General features: G+C 33.0%; 1 long non-coding RNA gene across 1 annotated transcript; it reads right to left on the reverse strand.

Annotated features, from left to right (window-relative positions):
- Positions 1-125: 125 nt before the first annotated feature.
- On the reverse strand, positions 126-13,149 carry LOC143063921 (uncharacterized). The gene is made up of 4 exons (XR_012975139.1): positions 13,034-13,149; positions 5,172-5,468; positions 1,262-1,441; positions 126-332 (listed from the first exon to the last, which is right to left on the reverse strand). It is a non-coding gene; the product is annotated as an uncharacterized LOC143063921 (long non-coding RNA).
- Between the last annotated feature and the right edge of the window lie 845 nt (positions 13,150-13,994).

Here is a 13,994-nt window from a genome sequence, read left to right on the forward strand (position 1 = left end):
TGCAATATACTTACTTTTACATGTATAAGTAGAGTCCAAAGTATCACAATATTCTTGGTGATAATTTGCATAATATCTAACATTACTATGGATATCTGTATAACTGTGTAGTGTAAAGCATCTATCATAACAGTTATCTAAATTAATATTTCCAACAAGAACAGAACATGTATAGTAATTATTACATGGGTCCTGAAATGTTTCAGCTACATCGTGCCATACACACCCACAATTGTTATGCCATGTAGCAGAGGATACAGCCAGACTTCCATTGGTATTGTGAATATAGCAAGTTGGATTAAAATTACTACCTTTAGAATAACGTTCAGTATCTGAAATATAATACAGAAGAAATCATTAAATTAAAGTTGCATATTTAACATTTAACATATTTTAAGATATGTTCCTGCTTATACTAAATAAAAATTTATTAAGGAGTCCCTAAAGTAATTTACTTAGAGAAAGATTCAACCAAAATGTTCATGGGACAAACAGACAGACATACAGATGGACTGATGGATGAACTGACGAACAGACAGATTTGAAACAGTATACCCCAAATTTTTTATAGCGGGGTATAATTACACCTTTGGGTGTGAATAAAACTGAAAAATACATATGGTGCTAAAACTTTTTGAAAAGGAAAATGGTACTTTTTAAGGGTTCCCTATGGTTCCAGAATTTTTTATTTAGTATTAAAGAAAAACACCTCTTAATTAATTTTGCTCAGTAAATGTTGCTGGTCACAGAGAGTTTTCTCTAAATTTCTTGCTATTTCTATACCAATAGCCAACACTCATTTCTTACTATTTCAATTTTGTTTTCTAATTGATTAACAGGGCAGCAGAAAATAAATTTTCTTCTACCTATTATTTAGAATGAAAAAACTAAGTGGTCTCGACATCTTTAATTACTTCCTTTTAACTAGATACCGAAATCCTTTTGTGTTCTTAAAATCTTCAAAAATAGTTATTTAAATATCAAAGTTTGATATATATCGATTGATTCAGTATCAGAACTTTTCTTAGACTTAATGCTGCACTAACTCGCTACAATTTTTGCCAGAATTACTTGTCATTATGTTTTTATATTATAATGTTCTCCACAATCCATTCCTAGAGAGAATGTGTTTTTCTTATCATCATAAAAACCATGTTTATTTGTTTTTGTAAATATGTTTTGTTGTACATACATGTACATGTATAATTCAAAAAATAATCCATCCAAGAAAGCAACGCAAGAAGTACTAATATATATTTACATGAGCAAGTTCCTGTGTAACATCTTTGTATCTGATTTACATTACCATCCATACAAATTAGATTTTTGCTGAAATCATTTGGTGTAGGATTAGTACAAGTCCGTGTCCGAGTCTGGTAGCCACCACCACAAGTTCTAGAACAACCACCCCAGGAACTCCATGTTGTCCAGCTACCGTCCCCTGTGTAAGATATACAGAAAAATTCATAAATATATACATTTATAAATGTATAACAGGCAAATAAAACATAAGTCACGAAAGAGATTATCAAGCATGTTACATGCTCAGTATTCTGACATGAATAAATATGCCAGCATACATGTATGTCTAAAGCATTAGAATATCTGGCCTGAGAACACTGTTATCGTCCTTTAGTTGTCCAGGAATATTAAGTCCCTAGTGTGGACACTGTGTTACTTGCCAATTTTTTTTATACCTCTTCGAAATTTATTTCTTCATGTTTTATGCCTGAAATAGAATAAGGGGGATGAAATTACACTAAAAAATGAGTCATGAATTTTTAAGTATATCAGTGATTTGGTCCAGTGACATGGCTGAAAAAAGATTAAAATTAGCATTTCAGAAGCTGTCAAAAGATTTCAAGACCACCTTGACATAAAATTGTCCATATTTTGAGTTAGACATGTTAGAGTTGATGAAGTTTTCTATTATTTGTTCCAAAAGTATAACAACACACTTAAAAATATTATTGAGAAAGCCCAGGTGGGATTTTTTTTTTTATTATTTATTGTCTAAAAGAAATGCACCACGAATTAACTGTGTTCTCGGACCATCTTGTTGGTTTGTTTTTAAAATTTTAAGTAGCGATTTGAAAATGAAAGTCACATTTTTCAAGGTAATGAAGCGAATCTAATGTAGCAATGACATGTATGTAATCCAATCCTACTAAAAGTATAGAGTTCCAATGTCCCTAGCGTTGGACATAAAACTTTTCTGAGATATTGCTAATATTAACCTATAGTATAAGTTTTATAAATATGGGATCTGGCAAAAATTGTACTTGTGAGAATGCTAATGAAGCAATTTTCCATAAATTTAAAAACAAGTTTCTTCTTTTTCTTTGTGCTTAAAGATATTGATGTAATATTTGGTATATTTTTTATCATGACAAGTAACTGTACAGATCAAATTCAAATTTTGTTCCATTCAAGCACAAAGAAAAGCGGCATAATTCTCTTAATAAATTGATCATCCACCATTATTATGATTATCATGATTATAGAACTTGTTTATTGCTGATATTTATATAGTATAAGCTTTGTAAAAATCTGACAAGAATTGTACCTGTGAGAACATACATTTTACACAAGACTGGACAGATGGTCACACAATCAGTATTTTAATGTTCCCCTCAACGCATAAAGGCTGCGAACAAAAATCAGCATGAGGAATAAATCTACTTTGCCTACTATATTTGACACTACGTCAACAAAGTGTATTTGTACGGGTTGTATTTGCATACATCTAAATGTTGTTTTACCTATAAAAATATTCTGATCCCCAATTTGATGAAAAAAAGTATTGTGGTAAAGCACATGACAAAAAAAAAGGTCTGAATACCGGTGTTCACCATACCTTTTACTGTTCATGCATTGCTGTTAGTGTTAAATTAAAAAAAAAATAAAAGGGGAATGTGTCCATGGGACAGAGATGATGCCCCCTCTTGCATAATCAAAGTTATAGAGGGACATAAATGCAGAACTGAAAAATGAGGCTGCCTAAATTTGTACTTGATCTCAGTAATGTGGTAATAAGTATTGTGCATAAGTCTCATTACATTTTGTTGAGGCAAGTTTAATCAAATTAGAGAACAGAAACTAAAATTTCAGCAAATTTTCCATTTATGAGCAGGCATAACTCTAAAACGGTAAAAGTGACACCACAAAAATTCAAACTTGATCTGTACATTTATTTTGTGGTAGATAGGATTTTAAAGTATAATATTCATAACATTTGGTTGAGGCAAACTAAAGTTAGACGAGAACTGAAACAAAAAATTATGCAACTTTTATGTTTATAAAGGGGTATAACTCAAGAAAGGTAAAAGTGATGCCACCCAATTTGAAATTTGATCTGTATTATGTGGTAATAAACATTGAGAATATGTTTCATAACATTTGGCTGAGGCAAACTAAAGTTAGAGAGAACTGAATCAAACGTTAGGAATACAAACATATAGACAGACAAGGGTAAAACTTAATGCCCCTCCGCTGCGACAGTGGCATAATTTATAATGTGATTGATAGTGTCAAACAAGAGTGCACACGCTGAAAAGTCTCGCCTTCTTTACTAATCATTGATATTATGCTGATAGTCGTAAGTATAAAGCTTTATTAAAAACTGTCACATAAACTTATTAACCAAGATAACTAAACAAAGACCAATGAACCTTGAAAATGAGGTCAAGGTCAGATCAACCATGCCAGACAGACATGTACAGCTAACAATGCTTCCATACAACAAGTATAGTTGACCTATTACTTATAGTTTAAGAAAAATAGACCAAAACACAAAAACTTAACACTGAGCAATGAACCGTGAAAATGAGGTCGAGGTCAAATAAAACCTACATGACTGACATAAAGATCATAAAATATTTCCATACACCAAATATAGTTGACCTATGACATATAGTATTAGATAGAAAGACCAAAACTCAAAAACTTAACTTTGACCACTCAACCAAGAAAATGAGGTCAAGGTCAGATGACATCTGCCCGCTAGACATGTACACCTTACAATCATTCCATACAACAAATATAGTTGATCTATTGCATAAAGTATGAGAAAAACAGGCCAAAACACAAAAACTTAACTATAACCACTGAACCATGAAAATGAGGTCAAGGTTGGATGACACCTGCCAGTTGGACATGTACACCTTACAGTCCTTCCATACACCGAATATACTAGTCCTATTGCTTATAGTATCTAAGATATGGACTTGACCATCAAAACTTAACCTTGTTCACTGATCCATGAAATGAGGTCGAGGTCAAGTGAAAACTGTCTGACAGGAATGAGGACCTTGCAAGGTACGCACATACCAAATATGATTACCCTATTACTTATAATAAGAGAGAATTCAACATTACAAAAAATCTGAACTTTTTTTTCAAGTGGTCACTGAACCATGAAAATGAGGTCAAGGACATTTGACATGTGACTGACGGAAACTTCATAACATGAGGCATCTATATACAAAGTATGAAGCATCCAGGTCTTCCACCATCTAAAATATAAAGCTTTTAAAAAGTTAGCTAACGCCGCCGCCGCTGGATCACTATCCCCATGTCGAGCTTTCTGCAAAAAAAGTTGCAGGCTCGACAAAAAGGATGGAAACTGATTATTTGGGTGAATTTTAGTGCAAGGACCAGAACTTCCACAAAATCATCAGATTGGAACGAAAGTTTAAATTTGATCTGTTACTTATCCTGATTAAAAAATATATACCAATGATCAAGTCAATATACTCAAGCACAAAGAAAAACATATGTGGAAAACTATATACAGTGTATCTGAGTGAATTTATTAAGTCCATGGGAATAACTCTGTATAAAATCAGAAAGGAACAAAATTTGAAATTGATCTGTAACTTGTCATACTTGTCATGATAAAAGTATAAACCAACTATCAAGTTAAAATCTTCAATATGTTCAAACACAAAGAGAAAAAAGTGTGGAAAAATGATTTGCCGAACTGAGACAGATAGACAGACAGACAGTCCCCTTCAACTTCAGCTGTGGGGGACTAATAACAAGTAGAACAAATGATAATACCACCAACTGTACCACATCTCCTTATTTTATATTGAACTATCATGTTATTTTGAATTTTTCTTCTGGAATGAAAGTCCCAAAATCAAGTTATAAAAGTGAGTCTAACTTACGGACACAGTGGTAGCGTACAATTAACCATGCATTTCCTTCAGTTCCACAGGAACTTCCAACTAACTCATTGGATATTTGAAAATTACAAATTGTTAGATTGTCACATTTGTTCTTGACACCATAGGTATAATTATGTAGACAGTCATTAAACGACTCTAATGTGTATTTTACTTCATCTATAACAATGTATGGATCTCCTGGGTATACATAGTCAGCGTAATAAGACACTGTTCCTGCTTCTCCACTACAATTCAATAGTGCATCGGTTCCTTCTCTTCCTTCAAAGGTGTAGTACACTGTAATAAAAAGAATACTTACATATAGAATCATTTATAGATGTTGTTCTGGTGCTAATTAACTAATGTTCTTGCAACTGGCCATCCCATTTTAATTAACTAAATTTAGGCTCCCTAAATTAATATGGCTAATGCTTAGATCATGTAGATTGTCTTACATGTCCAACAATTATGCTGCTGTGTCATAGTGTGGTCAAACATTGGCAATTAACTCATTGGTCCAAATTTCAGGTAGGCAAAAATTAGTGATCCCATATTTCGCAGCATTGGTAGTTTAATGCTGAGACTACAGATTGTTATTTTGAAATATTGATTTTCAAAATTAAATCAACAATTAAATGGTCAAGGGGGTCTCATTGGGGGGTTCTGATCCCCGATTCCGCTTACTAGCTGTTGTCGGATTCCTGTATCCTGCTTACACTATGAACGCTAGAAATTCCCATTTTTTTGTAAATTCCTGTGTCCCACTAGACTTCATTTCCATTTTCTTAGCACAATAAGAGAGCTACCATTTGATTTTTATGGGGGGGGGGGGGCTAGCAGTGATCGGGAGGGACGTGCAATCTGGGCCTATAGCGCAGATTGACAAGAAATGGTGCATACAGTGACAAATGTAAGGGCCCACGTGGCGCACGATATTTTTCACTTCGTTTCGAAACGTTTAGATATCATGGATATCGTCAAATGAATTTCAGATCGTGTTCCGTGCCGCCAGCACTTTTATATTTTTGAGACGTCTCAGGTGTTTCCCTATGATAATAGAACCATGCAATTTAACGTCTCGGGTATTTTCCTATTGTAATAATAGAACCATGCGGTCTAACTGATAACCGAAAAAACGTAATTAACCATCATTCATGATATATTTTTTTTATAAACAACTTTAAATTTGTGAAATTTGGCTAGTACAGACGAGATTTAACTCTAATAATAATCTCATTTAGTTTAGCTTTCTATTATTTAGATTGAAGAACCCAAAAGACTTTTAAGGAATATAGTTATTGTCTCCATAAAAGACGCTTAACTGTCCTTGTCATTTTTTGGTCTTTGGCTCGTTTTGACATTTTATAAACATGACTTCAGCGATTTGTTGTTTTGTTCTTTGTATTAATGGTACTCTATACTGTTATTCTTGTCACTGTGATGAAGTTATAATAATACAAGAAGTGCAGAGGAAATGCCTGAAATGTCCTTTGATACGGAACGTCTGGAATAAGTATGGTATCGACGAAGACCCAAATTTAACGTACAAAAAAAAACCATGAACATGAACAAGGCAACAGTACCAGTTTAAACATTGTAAATAAAGGTTTAAACTTAAATATTGTTCGAGTTGGAAGAAGTTATTGTATATTCATTGAAATTGAAATTACAAAATCACAGGAACAATATCCATGATTTTATTTAAATTATAAAGGTAAGTACCAACACCTTTTTGCCAAAATATACGGATACTTTTATTTTTTTTACAGAAGTCAATTCAAATGGCCCACTCATTTGACAGCATGGCCCATTATTTTTTAAAATGGCCCATTGAATTTATTTTTGAGGGGCCCTGGGCCCATAGTGAAAAAAAACTTCCAGATCACTGGGCTAGGATAAAATTAGAAAAAAATAGGCAGGACGGAGTTTTGAGTAAAAAAAAAGGCAGGACGATAATTTAGATAAAAAAAAGTCAGGATAAACTAACAAAAAAAAAAGGCAGGACCGAACAGAGTGAAAAATAAAAAGGCAGGACAGAGATTACAGCTAAAAAAAAATGCAGGACAAAATTTTTCATCCTAGCCCCCCCATAAAAGTCAAATGGTAGCTCCCTAATTTGACTTTCAAGTCACAGTGTCACACTTACAAAAAATTGGCAATCCCACATCAAGCTTAGAACTAAATGAGACCCACTGTCAACAATTGACAAAATTAATGTTGACATTGTGTATCCGGAGAGCATAATTCTTCTTGCAAAATCACGTCTCCACTGGGACTCAAACCAGGGACCTCTGTGTTACAAGGCAGCGTGTTATTCGACTGAGCTAAAGAAGTACTTCCTTAGCTCAACCACTTATGGTTGACTAATTAATGTTCTACTTTATTTTCTAAGGGAAACAATCCTGTCACTATTGTTTTAATTACATGTATGGATAGTGGACCTACAATGTACAAATAGATAGAAACAGAGACATGTATATGTCTCTGATAGAAAGAAGTGCCTGTGCATGGTTCTTCAATTGGGAAATCACAAATGAAATAGTATGACAGATATATACTAGTATGTAATATATCTAATAACTTACATCTAATATCTAATCAGAGGCGGATTTAGAGGGGGGCCCAGGGGGCCCGGGCCCCCCTTTTTGGGAAAAAATTTGGTTGCTTATATAGGAAATCACCAGTGGCAGATCCAGAGGGGGGGTTCCGGGGGTCCGCACCCCCCCTTTATTTTGGCCGATCAATGCATTTGAATAGGGACATATGTTTGCACCCCCCCTGCACCCCCCCCCTTTGCCCTGGGCTAGCACCCCCCCTTTCGAAAATTCCTGCATCCGCCACTGAATCACTGAAGCGTGACTGGAGCGGGCCCCTCTTAGGTCAGTCAGTGGGCCCCCACTTATGAAAATTTCTGGATCCGCCACTGCTAATCTGAGACAACTAAATACCAGTCTAGTAGTCTCAGGATGTAATGTAAATTAATATGTTGATAATATTAGTATATGATATGTATTATACTATAGTCAGACAGGTGTTTTTTTGATTAACATATTAAAATAACCTACATAATTAATACGTGTTTTTATAAATTTAAGGAGTGCGATTGTTTTAAATTTTCTCAAGACATAATTAAACACCAACACCTGAACACGTTCTTCCTTGTGTTCATCCAAATCGAAAGTGAAAGTATCGACTATTTGGCGCCAAAATTTTAATCCGTTTTAGTCCGCTTGTTTGTTCAACATCGGACTAAGCCAATCACGTGATTGAATGAAAAGTGATTGATCGATTCATGCTTCGCCTAGCATTCTGAAACAACACTATCGGCGTGTCAATAAGCCTGAATCCCAGACTAACAAAATAAATTTCTAATTAAATAAAAAAATGTGCACGTGTAGTCATAAAGCTGTCGGCATTTTAAAAATAAGGAATCGGGGAAATAAGATTTGATATGAGAGTGCCCCGTCGAATTTTATCAGTAATCATGAATTTAAAAAAAAGACTGTGATAACAAATTTTACACATTCGTTTGAGACGAAATTATCCTTCAGGGATTGTAAATTAAAGAATTCGTTATGAGGGTTTGGATGGGGTTAAATGATTAGAGAATAATGGCCTTAAAAAATGAAGATTAGAGAATAACGGGCAAAAAAAATAAAGATTAGAGAAATGCGTGGTCTTAAAGTATAATAAATATTGAATGATTAAAAAAAGAAAACGCTAAAAATTGAGTATTAACAGAATTTTCCCTTCTTAAAATTTAAAGAAAATTATCAAAATTATCATTGTAAAAATATGATAAAAGTGAAAACAAACTTGGTAAACCATTTTTGGTTTCGTGATAATAGACTATAGGATTCAGTCAATGTGAACTGGTTTCCGATACTTCTACTCGGACTTTTATAGCTGACTATGCGGTTGGCTTTTGCTCATTGTTGAATGCCGTACAGTGACCTATAGTTGTTAATTTCTGTGTCATTTGGTCTCTTTTGAAGAGTTGTCTCATTGGCAATTACACCACATCTTCTTATATGTAGTCAAAATCACTGGAAAGAACTGATGAGAACTTGGACTTGTTACTTCAAGGAACTAGCACTTTAATCATGCAGAACAATACACATCAACACGTCATTGTTGAGAAACAAATGAAAGCCTTGCTGTTGTTTGGAAATCATCTTTCTCATTCATTTAAAATGTTTTTTACTTTTTTTTTTTAAAGATCAAAGAAAACTGGGGAAAAAATTAGAGAATAATGCGTAAAAATCACTTTTAAAGAATAGACTTATTTTTTGAAGATTAGAGAAAAAAGGGGTGAAAATTAAATGTTTACAGAATAAGAGACCCCCCCATTCAGACCCTCCGTTATCCGTGACGTTTTATAATCCGTTATCACAAATTGCCAAAAAAATGTGATTACGAAATTAATCCATTTTAAATAGTAACGTCACGCACGCTGTTCCTACAACCCCTATGATTTAAAACAGAATCTTCGAAATTTCCTCCGCAAAACAAAATAAAATGTTAACAAACACTAACCACTATAAAAACTAATTCAGTATATGTTTTCCTTTATGTTCTTATAAATCTTGGTCATATGCTTAGTAATATCTATCATATTTGAGGATTAATACAACAAAGCTATGTGAAAAAACGGATGTCCAACGTTACATTTTTAAACAACTGTTTTATCTCTTATGTATAGTGATCCTATTTCTTATTCTCTGATCTTCCCGAAACTTGACAGAAGCAACGAAGTATGTCAGTTCTCGGTTAAATTAAAGCCGTTCTTTTGTCGAATTTTGTTTGACTCGGTGGCTGCACAATAAGCTGGAATAAGAAAAATGTCCAATGACGTTTTTCGTTGACTTAACGGCTGAAAGGTAGTTTTATAAGTAGACATAGCTAAAAATGACTAAAAAATGTGAGATAATTATAACATCTACCGAAAGAACAAACATTTGCCTCATTGTTCGTGAGTTCAAAAATTGTAGATTCTATAAAACCATCTCTACACAGTTGTTTTTCAAGCGGTAGCCATTTTGTCCAAGTTGATATTTCATTTGTCCAAGCAATTAATGCGGGTTTTTAACCTGATATTTCAATAAGTAATTTATAATTTACCCAAAACAAAAGTTAGATACACAAAAAGAACATAAAGTCTTGATCCGTTTTTTATTAACTGCATGTTTGGGTCTTACAGGAATAAAATGCTACGAAACATTACAAAACGGTAGCCATTTTGTCCAAACGTCGAAAAATCCAAACAAACGCTTTTTTTTCGACGGTACATTGTATATTCCTGATACTTAAAACTAATCGGGTGGTGAAATTTAAAAAAAAATGCTGGTTGTCGAAAAAAACACCGGTGCATGTTTTGCATGAAATGGAAGTAACTGAAAGACTTATTGGAAACAGCGACAAAAACAGTTTCATTGAATTAATGCAACCCCGTATTATACGGCCGATTCAGAAGAAGATTAGTACATTTTAAAACCAAGCAACTTCAAATGACTGAGAAAATAATTTTCAAGATCGGGTTGTAGTAATTGTATTTAATGGTTGTATTTGATTTTCGACAAGTTATGTGTCAAGCAACTTTTTAATACAATTCAATTCAAATAAATCAAGGGTAAATATGTTTCTGTATTCACCTCAGAAACTTAAAAAACCTTTGAATAGACTTATTAAGAAGGGATATAATTACGATACTGTTGTCAAGTCATTAAAGATTGCATATTTTGGCGTTAATATTGAGTCACTGATAAGGTCTTTGCGTCGGAACTAAACACATTTATTCTAAAAACAGTTGTTGGCATGACACGGGTTATGTTCTTCTCATATATGTTATGATGGTATGATACTAAACCCCTAACGGGAAGGATTGTGCCTGATGTACATATGATGAAATCATAATCTTTCAGTCAGTTTAATTGAAGTCTGGAGCTGGCATGTCAGTTAACTGCTAGTAGTCTGTTGTTATTTATGTATTATTGTCATTTTGTTTATTTTCTTTGGTTACATCTTCTGACATCAGACTCGGACTTCTCTTGAACTGAATTTTAATGTACGTATTGTTATGCGTTTACTTTTCTACATTGGTTAGAGGTATAGGGGGAGGGTTGAGATCTCACAAACATGTTTAACCCCGCCGCATTTTTGCGCCTGTCCCAAGTCAGGAGCCTCTGGCCTTTGTTAGTCTTGTATTATTTTAATTATAGTTTCTTGTGTACAATTTGGAAATTAGTATGGCGTTCATTATCACTGAACTAGTATATATTTGTTTAGGGGCCAGCTGAAGGACGCCTCCGGGTGCGGGAATTTCTCGCTACATTGAAGACCTGTTGGTGACCTTCTGCTGTTGTTTTTTATTTGGTCGGGTTGTTGTCTTTTTGACACATTCCCCATTTCCATTCTCAATTTTATTCTATTTACTTGCAGAGTGTCGAATATATTTGTATTATTTAGAGTTGAATCAAGATATGAAAAATTTACAATAACAGATGACATGCACCATGCAATTTTAGCAGCCCCTGCGATTAAAGTTTTGTTATAATTCATTTATTGAAAACCGTGTACTTCTGTCCCAATTTTCCTTCCTTCAAGTTCATTACTTACACGACAATACAACATTTTAAGATAAATTAAGGGTAAAAATTATTTAATCGATTTCCACAAATTGAGGTAAATAAATTCATGGTAAATAGACATCACAAAATTAATAGAGACAGATTTAGAATCAACCAACAACATAAAAAAGCAAATGAAACTTACAAATTGAATAAATGTACGTCAAAAGTTTCAGCAAACTCTCTTTGACGTCGTGGTGGTGTAACGTCGTGTTGTATATAGCAACATCGTGCGCAACGTTAGTACGAATTACAAAAACTTGTATAACTAATTCTATAATTTCGTGATAATGAATTTAATATTTTTTATAACGAATTTAATTCAAATTATAGTTTCACTGAGACATGAGGTCCTACATGTATATGGGCTTCCATTTCATTATATAGTTTACATGTAAAAGTAAAAATTGTTTAAACCCTTATTTCTTTGGAACTTTTAAAAACTTCAAGTTATTAAATTTTACTTTGGTCAAAAACTGTAGGAAAATTATTAAAAAAAATCATCTTAAATTTGACAATATTAAACACGCACTTAAAACTACAATTGCATGGTATTGGTAGTTAAAGTATAATTACTTTTTTAGATAAGATATAAAGATAAAATGAAATCCATTTCTAAAGATTTGCCAACGGTACTGTAAACTAATATGAGATGTTTTATCAAACAATAAGCTTTCCACAGTGTCAATAATTTTGACAACATTTTTAAAATTATTGACTGACGAAGGCTATTTGCTCAGCCGAAGTATTTGTCAACAAAATTGGTTGCTTATATAGGGAATCACTGAAGCGTGACTGGAGCGGGCCCCCTCTTAGGTCAATCAGTGGGCCCCCACTTATGAAATTTCTGGATCCGCCACTGGCTTCTGATGATCTTCTCTATTTAGTGTAGTTCAAACTGTTAGTATAACTGTGTTTCTGATGAAGGTTATTCCAATAACAAACATCGTCTTGCATAAAGAAATAAGTATCACTTGTTGATTTTAATCCTTTCTCATTTACTATTTCAAAGAAGCGGGCCCATGGATACAGAAAAAAAATCGTAAAATATCCATTTTTAACGCAGAATATTAAGTCATTATTTCAGAGACAATTTCCTAAATCAAAATCCAACATTGAAATCATCCCTTTTTCTTTCAAATTTTAAAATGTATTTATATCAATACATGTATAACAGCTACTCTTTTCCTCCCTTTTTCGCCAGCACATTTAAATTACGTATCTTTGTAAACTTACTTTTAACTGCAGTAATTGGTAAAATACACACTGAAATAAAGAAAACATTTAAGAGCCACATTGTTCACTAACGTTTTAAATGTTTAGTTAACTTAACCAAAAGAAACCGAAGTTTTATGTTTTATACGGGTTCGATCACGCATGCCCCATTATCCTAAGTTAAACTTTTGAAATGGACATGGTGAAATGGAAAGTCAATCGTTGAATTTTTACCTTTTAAGGTGCATATCGGATGTCTAGTATTTTTTGAAATTGCTAATTATTCCTGGAACAATTGCCATTATGGGCGGATCATAAACTAAGGTAACAAAACAAATACATTTACTGCGTTTTATATAACCAATCAACAATAGTAGCTTAATATATATAAGTTGTATACTATTTTTTCTGTTAAGGAAGTTAAGTATAAAAAGTATTAGAACAGAAATTATTAATTTGCATATTATCATTCATCAGTGTATCTTATTATGTTATAGATAGGTATAGAAAATTAGTATTTTTCAAAATAATGATGATGATATTGATAATAAATTAATTAATAGTTTTGATTGGTTTCAATAAATAAATAACTTAATCAAATTGTTTTGTTTGTTGTTGTAAAAACAAATTATATATTGAAATACGGCGGAGGACATCATGGCGAAAAAAAATCGGACGTTTTAGCGCCAAAGTAGAACCCATTTTAGCACCTGATTTTTAACCCATTTCAGCGAAAATTAAAATTGTCAATACACATTTTAGCGAAATAATCTGAACCCATTATTATATATAATAGATAAAAAAAAAAAAAAAAAAAAAAACCTTTATTAGATTCAAGACAGCACAATATAAAACATATGATGTACAGTACTAAATGTCTAAAAGATGCAATAAAATATTTTATAAAAATGTTCGTTCTAGCCTGAGCCTGAAATATATATCATAGAGAACGTACCGTGCGTAATGGGCTTTGGATATACCC

This window comes from Mytilus galloprovincialis, chromosome 2, assembly GCF_965363235.1.
Source record: "Mytilus galloprovincialis chromosome 2, xbMytGall1.hap1.1, whole genome shotgun sequence".
Taxonomy (NCBI): domain Eukaryota; kingdom Metazoa; phylum Mollusca; class Bivalvia; order Mytilida; family Mytilidae; genus Mytilus; species Mytilus galloprovincialis.